Source organism: Monodelphis domestica, chromosome 2, assembly GCF_027887165.1.
Source record: "Monodelphis domestica isolate mMonDom1 chromosome 2, mMonDom1.pri, whole genome shotgun sequence".
Lineage (NCBI taxonomy): Eukaryota > Metazoa > Chordata > Mammalia > Didelphimorphia > Didelphidae > Monodelphis > Monodelphis domestica.
The window spans coordinates 17,435,734-17,450,334 of NC_077228.1; the positions used below are offsets into that span (position 1 = coordinate 17,435,734).

Here is a 14,601-nt window from a genome sequence, read left to right on the forward strand (position 1 = left end):
AGAAGAAGAATCCTAGCACCTCCCTCCCAGTGTTGTGGAGAAGATCAAATGAATTAATCATTTAAAGGGCTTAGCACAGTGCTTGGAGCACATTAGACATTTATGGACATGCAGGTGACAGATGGAAAGAGAGATAGAATGAGAAAGAGATCTGGATAGGTACATGGGTTTATATTATGTGTAAGATACTATTGTCTACAAAACGAGAGGGGAGCTACTTAAGAGAAGGGACTGTCTTATGGATTTTTTGGTAGCCTCAGCACTAGGGATAGTGTGGCAAACAGTAGACTTTTTAAAAATATTCATTAATTGACTGACAGGCAGAAATCTTTGTGTGAAGCCTCTAAGGTTCCTTCAAACATCTGAATCACAGGCTCTAAATCTGGGACCATTGAGCATTTCCTAAAATCTATTTTTTAAAACTACATTTCAATACATTTGGTTTCCTTTATAATGTTATATATTCTCTTTTATTCATTTAGAAGATTTCTTCAGAAAAGGGATCCATAGGCTTCCCTAGACTACAAATGGACAATGCCACAAAAAGGGTTACGAATCAGTGTTCCAGTTGGGGCAGATGGGTGGCTCAGGTGATTGAGAGACCCAGAGATGGGAGGTCCTGAGTTGAAATCTGCCCTCAGACACTTCCTATATGTTTGGCCCTGGGCAAGTCACTGAACCCCCAATGACTGGCCCTTATCACTGTTTTTATCTTAAAACCAATATCCAGTATTGATTCTAAGATGGAAGGTAAGGATGAAAAGAAAAGATTAAGTACTCCAGGTCTCTGATCTTAGGACTTTGAACAAATTTTGCCAAGTGTCTGCTGATCACTAATCTTTGGCACTGCCACCTTCCCAGTTGTGTTCCTTCCCATTAAGTTAAGCAAATAAGCACTGATTATTATTATTAATAAATGACATCAATTGGTAAGTTGGTAAATAAATTAATCATTAATTTCTCATAATTATAGTTAGAATTTTTGTAGAATTTTAAGATTCTCAACGTGCTTTACAATTGCAGAAATCTTTCTTGCTATTTCCCAGATCCTAGTCTCACATAAAATCACTTAATATTCCTTTGCATGTACTCTCTGTTTATTTATCTATGAGGAGATTAATACCTTCCTATGTCAGCTCTTTGAGGGTGTGGATGATGTAGGTTTTGTGACTGCCTGCTCAGCTCCCAGCACCACACCAGGGTTATGTGTAAGGAAAAGATTACAGCACAAGAGGGTTTTTTCAAGGAAAAGCAAGAAATGGAATGTTGAATGAACTGCCAATCAACAGAGGGAGAGAAGATTATAATAGGATCTGGTCAGGAGGCAGTTGAGAAGCCCAGGGGCTTGAACTATCTCATTTCTTCCCTTTTGACTGTTGGGAGGAGGTAACAGAGAGAATTGCTCTTGATTCATGATTACTCATTTACTGAGTACTACGACGATTTGGGAGCTTAGCTCTGAAGAAACTTTGTCACTTTTGTTATTAATATCTCCCCATAGAGAAAATAACCCGATTTCCTGAATTGAACACCATGTGAAAATCTTTCAATCAACAGGAAACCATGACAGAATAGGGAAACCTTATTCCCCTCTCACCTCCTCCATTTCCCTGATTTCCTCTCCCTTAAGAATACAAACCCTTTTAGTAAAGATCTAAATTGTGAGACTAGTCCTTGGAGAAACTCTTAAAGTTTACCATTCTGAGGAGAGCCATTGGAGTTAACAAAGAGAGAGACAGACAAACAGAAAGTGTTGTGGGGATAAGGGGTTCAAAATCCAGCCTTGGCCTTAGCTGGCTTCCTGTGTCCCTGTCCTATTAACATAAATCTTCTAGTAATCACATCTATTACACATGGTCTTATGAATTAATGTTTGGTGGGTTGAGTTAAACTCAATGAAATGCAATTGGATCAGACTGAATCGAGTGGACTTCATTGGTATTGATGTTTCACAATCCTACAATGTCTGATAGTACAGATAAAAAATAGCCTGAAAGGCAATGGAAGTTATCAACTTAAACTAACCTTTTTTCAGTATGTCAGGAAATATGGAAATATTTTCTCCATGAAGCTGCTGGGTACTCCCACAATAATTGTTAGTGGATTGCCACTGATAAAGGAAGTCTTAGTCAACCAAGGCCACGTGTTTGTTGATCGCCCCAGATCACCTTTGCAATCCTACACCTTTAAAATAAATGGTAAGTTCTTTGCATTATGGTTAACCTTTTATATCTCCAGTTTTTATTGAGAAGTTTCTGACCTCTCACCTTCATCCTGTTACAGATAAAGAGTGGTTTTCTTAAACTGTGACCACGAAAATATGTAAATGACCAAACTGTAAGGTTTTGGCCACACTGGTAAAGATAAATTTTTGTGTCTTGATTTTATGTTAAAAATAAAGTGGTCGCCAGGGGAAAATTCCCAAATATGAAATACCCAAGTCAGCTGAGTTTTTATGGAGATTTTAATTAATACAAATAAGGAATTAAGGAAAGGGAGAGAGAAAGAGGAAATAATGGGAAAAGGGGCCTAGGCCATTGGCCTAGGCCTGAGCTTTAAGAGAGACCAGTCAGTCTTTAATCCACTCACCACAAGATTTTGTCCCAAGCAAGATTCTAGTGTTCTGAGAGACCCAGCTACTCCAACTAGTCCGAGCTCCAACTCAGCTACCAAACTTGCACTCTCTCAGAGCCCCAGCAGCCTCCTCTGACCTCCAATTCAGCTCCAAAGCTGAATTAACTTTCAGAGGCCTTCTGACCTCCTTTTAAAGAGAACTTTCTCCTATGTAACCTCCCCTAACTTTCAACATCTACCAATCACATTAGACATTTTCCAAAGGACTGACCATTCTCAATTCACATCTTGTTATCTCCTTCTCTGGGTAGACCAAAACCTCACACCTCTTGCTAAGCTTGCTTGACCTTTTAGTGATTAATTTGACCTTTATAAGTACTTAGCGCCTTTTTGTATTAGATCTAAAAATAGACAAAGTTTAAGGGTTTTAGCTTTACTTTAAGTATGAGTTGGGGACTTCTCATTGTTCAGTAAGGAGTTTACAACTTTATATTCCCCTAAAGCATGCCCAAGTATGGTTGTAGTAGTGCTAGAGTTCCCACCTTCCTGACCAAAGTCACTTCATTGTTTTAAAATGGGGAATGGTCCTAACCAAATGGTCTAAGGTAGTCTGAGAATTTCCAAGATTCACAAGTCTGAGAAATTTTAAGATTCACAATCCTATTAGGAGAATTAAAACCCACAATATCAGAAATAGACCTTTCCCCTTTCCTTCTTTCATGTCTAAGAGTGGGGTGAGGGTGAGTAGTTTAAATGGGAGAGTATCAAGAATTTCAAAGGGTTCAAATTCATCCTTTAAGAAGATCAATTAAATTCAATGACACATGTAAATTGTTTGTTGGTTATGTGAGAGGGTGAAAGGAGGGAAGGGAAAGAATATGAATCATATAACCATGTAAAAAATCTAAATTAATTAATTAATAAAAGTTTTCAAATAAAAAAACTAAAAAAAGGTCAGTTAAAAAAGTCTAAGATTTTCAACTTGAGAACAAAAAGACTCAATGGGAAAGGGGAGAGACATGAGAGATTTCTTCAAAGGTTTAAATACCTCTTAATAGAAAAGGAATTAGACTTGTTCTCCTCACAACAAATTATAAAAAACTAACCAGCTAGAAAGGATGAGGGTTACAGAGGGGTGAAAATTTACAGCAAATGAGGAAACACTTCCTAAAAATTAGAGCTATCAAAAAATAGAATATTTTTCCTGAAGAGTTTGTAGATCTCCTTATTGGAAGTCTTTTTTTAAACAATATTTTATTTGATCATTTTCAAACATTATTCATTGGAGACAAAGAGCATTTTCTCTTCCTCCCCCCCCCCACCTCTCCCATAGCTGATGCACGATTCCACTGGGTATCACATGTGTTCTTGATTCTAATCCATTTCCATGTTGTTGGTATTTGCATTAGAGTGTTCACTTGGAGTCTCTCCTCAGTCATATCCCCTCAACCCCTATATGCAAGCAGTTGCTTTTCCTTGGAGTTTTTACTCCCACAGTTTGTCCTCTGCTTGTGGATAGTGTTTTTCTCCTAGATACCTGCAGATTGTTCAGGGTCACTGCATTGCCACTAATGGAGAAGTCCATTACGTTCAATTGTACCACAGCTTATAAGTCTCTGTGTACAATGTTTTCCGGTTCTGCTCCTCTCGCTCTGCATCACTATTGGAAATCTTAAAGCAAATGCTACTCATTATATTTTGTTGGTGTTCTTTTCTGGGTTCAAATTTGACTGCAATTTCTCAGAGAATACTTCCAACTCTGAAAACCTGTCCATTTAAGATCCTTTTTTTCATCAAAAGATATTTATTGAGTGTCTTTATATTCTAGAAACAGTTGGGATTACAAAGATGAATAATACAGTTCTAACCTTGAGAAGTTTACAGCTTGGTAGCATAGATATGACATAGAATGACAGAATCTCAAAAACTAATAGGGGTCTCTGAAGTCATCTAGTCTAAAAAGGTGTCTCCGTAGGAATGCTGTCTGCCCTAACTTCTAAGAGGGGTCATCCAGCCTTCACCTATAGATTCCAGCCACTAATGGTGGTCTCATCACCACTTCCTGGGCAGGAATTCTACTTTAAAGACTCTGATTGTTTTTGATTTTTTTAGATATAGCACTACATATACTAAGTGTATCCAGCTCTGCCTCTTTGCAGCTACTGAATGCTGATCCTGTTTTTGCTCTGTGATGCTAACTAGAAAAAAGTATAATCCCTCGTCCCCATGATTCCTTCAAATAATTGAAGATAGTCTTCTCTTCTCCCAGCTAAGCTTCCCAAGTTTATGCTGATGTGGCATGGTTTCTGTCATATCATGATCCTATTTATACTCTTCTGGACATTTTCCAACTCATTATTGCTTTTCCTAATATGTGGAATCCCAAAATGAACATAGTATTGCATATTTGACCTTTTGTGTGTGGATGTAGATGTGTATATATACATATGTATACATATATATATATGTATACACACACACACACATACACAAGTTACTATACAAAATAGATTAAGTGATATAAAGGAGTATACAAATCCTCTATAGGGATTTCAGATGAAAAAGATTTACTGTCTTGTTGAAGGAGATTCAAATGGTTTTATGAAGTAAATCACGTTTAAACTAGTCCTTGGCATCATAGAGATGTAGATCAAGAGGTAGCAGGGACCTCAGAAGCCTTTTGGTACAACTGCTGATTTTTACGAATGTGTCTATTTTAGTGTCTATTACGTTCCCTCCCCCACCTCTTTCCCTCTTTTTTGTGCTCCCTGACCAACCTCCACCCCTTAGTTTTTGTCTTCTAACTTTCCCTATAGGGTGGGATTGAATTCTATACCCCAATGGATCTAGATGCACTTCCCTCTCAGAATTGATTTCATTGAGAGTAAGTTTTAAGTATTTCCTATTAGCACACTCTTCCTCTCCTTCTTATAATATTATTCTTCCCCTCCCCTTCCCATGTACCTCCTTGTGTGATATAGATTATTCTATCTATCTTATTCCTTCAAGTTTCTCTTGGTGCCATCTTCTATTCCCCACTCCCCTTTTTTTTTCCTTTTTTGCATATCATCTTAGACCACTTATTACCCCAATCGTTACCTATGAATGATTCTTCTAATTACTATAATAGTGAATATAATTTTTGACTGTTACAAATAACATTTTCCCATATATTAATATAAAATTTTATCTTATTGAAGCCTTTAAATATGAAAATTTAAATAAAGAAAAACATTTCCCCCTATCACCTGTCTTTCTTAGTTACCTTTTCATATTTCTCTTGATCTTACTGTTTGGATATCAAACTTTCTACGTAGTTCTGGGCTTTTCTTTACAAATACTTTAAAATCTTCTATTTTGTTGAATGCTCAAACTTTCCTCTAAAAGTATATAGTCAGCGTTGATGGGTAGGTTATCCTTTGTTGAAGACCCAATTGTCTTGCCTTTCTAAATATCATACTCCAAGCCTTGTAGTCCTTTAGTGTGGAAGCTGCCAGATCTTGTATAATCCTGATCGGTGCTCCTTGGTATCTGAATTGTCTCTTTTTGGCTTCTTGTAAAATTTTCTCCTTAGCTTGGAAGCTCTTGAATTTGGCAATTATATTCCTGGAAGTTGTCTTTTGAGGATTTAGTGTAGAGAGTATTCTATGAACTCTTTCATTGTTGATTTCACCCTCTTGTTCAAGAACACCAGGCCTGTTTTATTGGATAATTTCTTGAAGTATGATGTCAAGGTTTCTGTTTATTTTCGGCTTTTGTGAATCTTAAAACTACTCAGATTCTTCTAAGGTATAGTCTGAGTAGTTCCCAGCTGACTTGGGTATTTTCATATTTGGGAATTTCCCTTAGCAACCACTTATTTTAGATTTTAAGTCAAAACACTAAAAACTATCTTTTACAGTTTGGGCCAACCCCTTTACAGTTTAAACCTTTACAATTTTTGACATTCACAGTTTTCAGGAAGACCAATGATTCTCAAACTGTCTCTTCTTGACCTGTTTTCTTGGGCAGTCATCTTCTCAGTGAGATATTTCATGTTTCCTTCTATTTTGTCAATCTTTTGATTTTGCTTTATTAATTCTTGTCATTTTGTGAAATCATCAGCTTCTACTTGCAAAATTCTGATCTTTAAAGACTGGTTTTCCACCGTAATCTTTTGATTTTCTGCTAAAATTCCTTGATTTTCATTTTCAGTTTGCTTTATCCTGCTTTTCATGGGTTTAAGCTGTTTAATTTTGGTCTCTAATTTACTTATTATTTCATATAATTTCTGGGCTGCTATCTGCAATTAGGAGTTCCTGTCTTTTAAACTGTTATTTTCTTTTTAACTATTTCCCACTTTTCTTGTCAGTATTCTTTCATCTTTTTGACAAGCTCTGATTTAAATTCTTCAAGATCTTCTGGACAATTTCCATTGTTTTTGGAAAGTTTTGGTACATTTATTTGAAGGTCCTATTGTGCTATTTCCTCCATAGTCTGGATTTGTTCTCCATAAAAATTATTCAGAGTCAAATTTTTCTTCTGGTCCTTCTTTGTGTTGGGAAGTTGATTTTTTGCCATCGCTATGCTGGCTTTTCCTTCCCTTTCTAGTCAGAAGTCTGAGTGAGGAGGGCAGACTCTCTGTGTATGGAACTAAGTAATGAGGTTTTTGCCTGAGGCCACCTCTCAAGACTCTCTGTTTTCTACTGTTTGCAGCACTTCTCTACTCTATCTCCATGGCTGAGGTCTATGCTCTTCCACCTCCTGGGGTCTCAAGTCTAGCTTCTCTCACAAGTAGGCCTTTGGTGGTCTTAGTCAGCTGCCAAGGACCTAGAGGTACCCCCTGGATGTCTCACTTATTCTCGTGCATGAGGGCTCTGAATCTAGTGCACTGGATTCGTAGGTGGGGAGTGGGAGGGTAGATCAGCTCACATTTTTGTGGAAGTTATTTCACCCCATTATATTATGGAAATGCCCAAATTCCATGTACCTTCAATGCTGCTTCCTACTCTGGAATCCCTTCCTTCCTATGAATTGGGTTTTTTTGTCCTTTTGAGGTAGCCTATATGTACATTTACAATTCTGCTTTTAGGCCTTTTGACACACATAGTGGTATAGGTGACAGCATAGTAATCTGCACTAGAGAAGAACTCAATAAAATCAAACTCTGAGGTCAAAGTCTTGCTTGAGATAGATGGAGACAGGTAAAAGGAGCAGGAGTTAACATGGATTTGAGATATCTGTGTTTGTCTTGTTATTCAGAAGAAAGGAAAGTTAATGTTATGACTTGAGGAATGAAGACATGAAACAGGAAACCATGGGAAAATTAATCTCTTAAGGATTGGGCATCTCCCTTAAGTTTGGTTTGGTGTACAGCTCAAAAATGGAGGAGAGGGGAAAAAAAAAAGATTTGGAAGTCGCTGTCAAGACATTGATAGGGAATCATTAAGGGTGCAGTAGAAGAATTACTAAGAGTAGAAAGGGCCCATTTGAAGGTAGGTATTGATAGACTAGATGATCACAATGGTACAACTAGTTTCAAAATTTTGAATGTCCTTGATTCTGGGCCTTTTTGATGGCCTTCCACCCATACTTTCCATCTTTATCTGTGACAGATCATCTTCTGGTACCCTACATTTTAGCCAAAGTGTTTCAGGTACTGTTTCCCTCTCCTCCCTGTTATGATTGGAGAGTGCAGAGAAAGGTCAGCAAAGAAACTTCAAGGCCCTCTGTCATTTGACAAATGATGCTACCAAAGTCAAGTTAATTTCATAAGGTCACATAGCAAGTAAATTTCAGCTGGAAGATTTAAATCTCCATCTTCTTAAGGCCAAGACCAAAGCTCTATCCTCTAAACAAGACCACCAAATCAATCCATAAATACTCTGATATGAAAGACAATATCCTTTGACCCGCATCTATCCCACTCCAACACTTCTTTCTCTGTTATTGAATTGCATTCTCTATCATAGTGTTTCAGGATTTTCCCAGGCATTGCATTCCTGATATTAGCTAAGTTATCCCAATTAATCACTGTACAATATTTCTGTTACTGTGTATGTTCTCCTGGCTCTACTTTCACTCTAAATCAGTTCATGCAGATCTTCCTAGCCTTTTCTGAAATCTTCTTGCTCATCATTTCTTATGCCATAATAGTATTTCAATACTAATATGTACCACCATGTGTTCAGCTATTCCTCAGTTGAGGGACATCTCCTTAGTTTCCAAATCTTTGAAACCACAAAAAGAGCATATGTAAATATTTTTGAGAAAATGGGTTGCTTCTTCATTTTTATTATCTCTTTGGAATATAGGCCTAATAGTGGTATTACAGGATCAAAGGGTGTGCAAACTTTTATAACCTTTTTGATATAGTTGTAAATTTTCCTTCAGAATTGTTGGATCATTTCACAATTCAAACAAAATGCATGTGTCCCAATTTTTCCATGTCTTTTGCAACATTTGTCATTTTTATTTACTGTTATATTGGCAAATCTGATAAGTTCAAGGTAGTATCACAATGTTGTTTTAATTGGCATTTTTCCAATTGAGAATGATTTAAGCACATTTTATATGTTCCTTTGCCAATTTGCCAATTGGGGAAAGGCTTGTAATTTTATAAATTTGACTTATTTTCCTATGAATATGAGATATCAGACGTTTATCATAGAAATTTATTGTAAGATTTCTCCCCAAGTTTGTCATTCAACTTTTACTCTTTTTTATATTAGTTTTGTTTGCATAAAAGCTTTTTAATTTAATATAATCAAAATTATTCATTTTACATCATATCCTGCTCTCTATCTCTTTTTTGGACATAAATTCTTCTCTTCTCTAGATATTTGCTAGGTAAATTATTCTTTGTCCCCCTAACTTATAGCTAAATCATATACCCATTTTGACTTTTTCTTAGCATACTGTGTGACATGTTGGTTCATACCTACTTTCTGTCATACTGTTTTTCCATTTTCCTACAAGTTTTGTTAAAAAGTAATTTCTTATTAAAAAATCTTGAGTCTTTGGGTTTCTCTAAGTTCATATAACCTTTATATTTTGTATCTGATCCATTCCATTGATCCTCCATTCTATTTCTTAGCCAAAACCAGACTCTTTTGATGATTACTACTTTATAGTACAGTTTAAGATCTCTTATGACCAGTCCATCATACTTTGCATTTTTAAAATTAATTCTCTCAATATTCTTGACCTTTTGTTATTCCAGATGAATTTTGTTATTTTTCTTATTCTATTAAATAATTTCTTGATAATATTATGACATTAATGAGTAAATTATCATAGGTAGAATTGTCATTTTTATTATACTAGTGGAACCTACCCATGAGCAATTAATTTTTTTTTCGAATTGTTTGGATGTGACTTTTTGTAATAAGTATTTTGTATCTGTATTCACAAAATTCCTGGATTTTTCTTAGAAGTTACATTCCCCGGTATTTTATATCATCTAGAGTTATTTTAAACATAATTTCTCTTTCAATCTCTTGCTGCTGAACTTTATTGGAAATATATTAAAAAGCTGATGAGTTGTGTAGACTTACCTTATAGAGATTCAGGCTTGGATGGCTATGGTCTTGGTCCACGGTCACAGGTCAGACCCAGGGAATCAGGAGCTGTGAGGTGATCTTGTCAGCTGCTTGGCTATCTTCTCCAACTGCTCTTTCAGTTGGGAATCGATGGGAGGGAAAGGGGTCCAAATCACCAGGAAAAAGATGTAAATCTTTCCTCAGGAGCAAAGTCTTGACCAGCCCTCTCATTAGACTGTTTTAGGATTGAGAGTTAACTGCCTCTCTCTGACAGAAACTCTTGCTCTCCCAAAATTCCAGAACATCTCCTGAGTCCCCTTCTCTGCTGTGCTTGAGACTCCATCAATTTCCCAGACTATCACTTCAGTTCTAGGGTTTGAAACTTTTATCACCCTCCACTGTCCATTTTTCACACCTCTTTAGGTGAAATAACTTAACCCAATCCACAGCTCACTTTCCATTATTCTTTCTGTAATCCTTTCTGTAATTGATTTTTCCCATTTCATAGCATTCTAATCAGCTTACTTCTAACCTTATTTCTATGTATACACTTTCTATCTGATCTACTACTAATAAAAATTTTTAACAATTACAAATAACATCTTTCCATGTAGGAAAACATACAGTTTGATATTGAATTCCTTAAGTTTTCTCTTTTTTACTCATGTTTTTAGACTTCTTTCTATGGTCTTGGGCTTCAACATCAAATTTTCTCTTTGGATCTGGTCTTTTCATCAAGAATACTTCAAAATCCTCTATTTCATTAAGTAAACAGTTCCTCCCAAAAGAATATACTCAGTTTTGCTGGATAGACGATGTTGGGATATAAACATAGATATTTTGCCCTCCAGAATATAAAATTCCAGCCCTTCTGATCTTTAATAATCAAGGCTACTAATTCCTGTGTAATCCTTACTATAGCTCCATGGTTTCTGAATATGGTTTTTGAGCTATTTGCAGTATTTTCTTGGATTTGGAGCTCTTGAATTTAGCTATAATATTCCTGGGGGGTTGTCATTTCTGAATTATTTCTGGAGGTAATTATGGATTACTTCAATTTCTATTTTCTCTCTTGTTCAAGAATACCACAAAAGTTTTTATTTTAATTTATTTCTTGCATTATGAGTTTTGGTAATCCCATAATTCTTATATTATCTCTCTAGGATTTATTTTCCAGATCATTTGTTTCATCAATGAAATATTTCAGATTTTCTTCTTTTTTTCCATTCTCTTGATTTTATATAATTTTTTCTTGTTATGCCATAAAGTCATTAACTTCTAACTTGCTTACATAAGCCAAGACATGTGGACTGGGTTGATCTGGGCTTTAGGATATCACTGTAGGCTTGAACAAGGATTCTAACCTCCTCTTGGGTTTGCACCAGGTATTACCCTTACTATCTGCCTTCTACTTGAGCTTGGGACCTTGGTTTGGGCTTGAACAGGGGCTCATAACCTCCTTCTAATCCTGCAACAGCTAGCTATTCCATGGACTACAGGGAGCTAATGTCTGGGCCTTCCCTGAAAACTAGGCTGGGACTTGGAACCTTAAGGAGTTTGTGTGAGGGTTCCATTGAATTTGTCTTGGGTAGTGACTCAGGGTCTTGGCATTGGCTTGGGCTCAAGTTCAGAACCTGGAAGAATAGTTATGGGGGAGGGAATATTTTCTCTGGACTTCTATATCCTCTCACCCTGGTAACCAGACCCTTTCTACCTACCTTTCAAGTTGTTTGTTTGTTTGTTTGTGTTTATGAAACTTGCTTGTCTCTGTCCCCTCATTGGTTTTTTCACTCTATTATTTGCTTTGAAACAATATTTTAAGGTTGGTTGGAGACGACACTCATAGTGTTCCATGCTTTCCCTACTTCTACTCTGCCTTTGTGGATCCCCCACACCATTTCAACTTTATTTTTGTAATGTTTGTAACATAGTCATGTCTGACTCTTCCTGATTCCATTTAGGGTATTCTTGGCAGAGATATTGGAGTGCTTGGTCATTTCCGTCTCTAGTTGAAGAAACTGAGCCAAATAGGATTAAGTGACTTGCTCAGAGTCATATACCTAGTAAGTATATGAGGATAGATTTCAACTCAGCTCCTCCTCATTCCAGGATCAATACTCTATCTATCCACTGAGCTAATATGCTTCAATATCGACTTAAATACTTTTAAAAGAGCCATGAACATCATGCCAACAGTTGTTTCCTTCACAGAGGCAGAAGAAGTTTTTGAAATGCCAATATAGGATTTCCTTAGAACCCCAAGAGTTCAACAGCTGGTCAACTTTTTGACAATGAGCCTCTCCACCCATTGCCATGTTGTATCTTGGTCAACAGAAAATAGCCAGTACCACTTAAAGTCTTTTCAATCAGTCATTATTAAGCATTTATTAAGAGCTTTCTATGTGCCAGGCATTTGCCGATTTCAAAGAAAACAAAGGAATACACAAGACATTCCCTGCCCTCAAGAAACATATTCTAAAGGAAGAAACTACATGCGAAGAACTATGGACAAAGAAGCTATAGATGGGAAAAACAGAACACAATATTGAAAGGAGGTGCTAGAATTAAGAACTCGGAAAGACTTCAGTGAAGAAAGGGAGGTTTTAATGATATTTCAAAAGACAGAGAATCCTCTTAGTAGAATTTTGGAGGGAGAGCATTCCAGGCATGGGCCACAGCCAGAGAGAATGCCCAGAATTGAAAGATGGAGTATCTTCAGGAAAAAGCCAGGAAGCCAGTGTCACTGCTTCACTGAGTACCTGGTGGTGAGTAAGGTATAAGAAGACTGGACAAGTAGAAGCGGCATGGGTTTTCAAGGACTTTCAATTCAAAAGAGAGGGTTTTAATGCAATATAGAAAATATATTCCTCTTCAATTTCATTGTTTGCCACATGTCCTAAGGCCTGAGTCCTAAGGCACTTTCCCCAAAGAAAAGATTGGCCTGAATTAAAGATTACTTTAGTTTAAATTTAGCCCCACATACTTCTAACCTGTGTGATTTTGTAGAAGTTTCAATCTCATTTACCTCAACTGCAGAAGGAAATAAATGCCTGCTAGGATTGCTGTGAGAATCTATTGAGATAATATTTGTAAAGTGCTTACTTAGCACAGTATCTAGCACACAGTAGGGATGTAGAAAGTGATTATTCCTTTTCTTCCTCTCTTCTCTTCCCTTTTAAAGGCCTCTGTGGAATAACTATCCTCTTTTTCCTAGGGAGGTTGGATAGTTATACAGGAACAGTTTAATCTCTCACCTGTCATTAAAATGCAACACGCCTCTCTTGGACACTCAATGAAGGGTACCCCCCCAAATACTAGACCTTGATCACCAAGTTCTTCATGGGAAAGACAGTTCCCAGTATCCCTCTTCTACCACCACTCATTCATGAGTAGAGAGACTGAGGATTGACTGGTACTGTGCTGTCAGCAATGTGGAAGGCACCTATCAGTTCCATATTATTGAGAAAAGGGGAGATAATGAGGTTGTTTATGACACTTCCAAGAACATCAGGCCAAGGGATCCTGCACATCATTAGCCCATGACACTGCTGAAGTTAGCAGGGGCAACAAGAGATGGCATAGGGCCCTCTCAGTGGATTTCATCATCCATATAAAGACTTGGGTTCCTGTCATTGTCTTCTTCAAAGGAGAAACTCCAGCAGCCATGCTTCTCCCACTAAGAAAACTAGAAAATCATTTTCATACACCACAAGGTCCATAGACTGATTATAGAACCTAAGCATCCCTGGATATTGTTATCTTCCTCTACTTTATCATTGGGACTTTTAGGTTTTTCCATGAGCTCTATAAGTGAAGAGACCTGTTTTTATTTTCTCCCCACTTTGTGTTTGAGTTTCTCAGGAGCACGGACTGTCTAGACCAGCAGTGGAGATCATTTTAGAGCTCATATACCCAAAATACACCTTCAAGCTGCCTATTGGCCCCCCTCATTACCCCAGATAGTGGATGGAGGAAGTGCTCACATTAGGCTGATGGTTAGAGGGGCACAGCATGTGAACATTTTCCCCAGGTGTGGTGAAGAAGGGGAACAGAGCAGCCCCCTCCAGCACACTGGTGCACATGTGCCATGTCTTCAAAACACAGGTCTACCTTTCCTATTTATATAATCAACAAAGTGTTGAGCACATAATAGTTCTTTTCTTCTTTTTTAAATGTTTTAAATTAAATTCCATTGTTAGATGAATTAATTTCCACATCAATAAAATTATAGATTTTTGAAGGATTAAGATAAATTATTATTATTATTATTATTAGGCTTATTTTTATCTAATGGTCAAGAGTGGAAAGATCAAAGAAGATTTACCATAATGACCCTAAAAAATTTTGGCTTGGGAAAGAAGACCCTGGAACTCCGGATACAAGAAGAGGCCATATATTTCATTGAGGCTATTAGAGAAGAAAAAGGTGAGCATATATCAGAGAGAGATATGTCTTTTTCCCAGTTATATTTTTATTTCTTTATTTCCCAATTACATGTGTTAAAACA

At 36.9% G+C, this 14,601-nt stretch overlaps 1 protein-coding gene and 1 pseudogene across 6 annotated transcripts in view; one reads left to right on the top strand and one right to left on the bottom strand.

Moving 5' to 3' along the window:
- LOC103105830 (endogenous retrovirus group K member 6 Env polyprotein-like) overlaps positions 1-14,601 on the bottom strand; it is a 68,060-nt gene that overhangs the window by 16,119 nt on the left and 37,340 nt on the right. Inside the window, exon 1 of one of the 6 annotated variants that reach the window (XM_056815049.1) lies at positions 10,110-14,380. The exons of 4 other annotated variants lie outside the window; for them this stretch is intronic. The gene's annotated coding sequence lies outside the window, so the exon portion shown is untranslated. Of the gene's footprint in view, positions 1-2,025; positions 2,163-10,109; positions 14,381-14,601 lie in introns of those variants that run through there. One more of the 6 variants, XM_056815048.1, reaches the window with a different exon arrangement.
- LOC103092020 (cytochrome P450 2J4-like) overlaps positions 1-14,601 on the top strand; it is a 46,083-nt pseudogene that overhangs the window by 648 nt on the left and 30,834 nt on the right.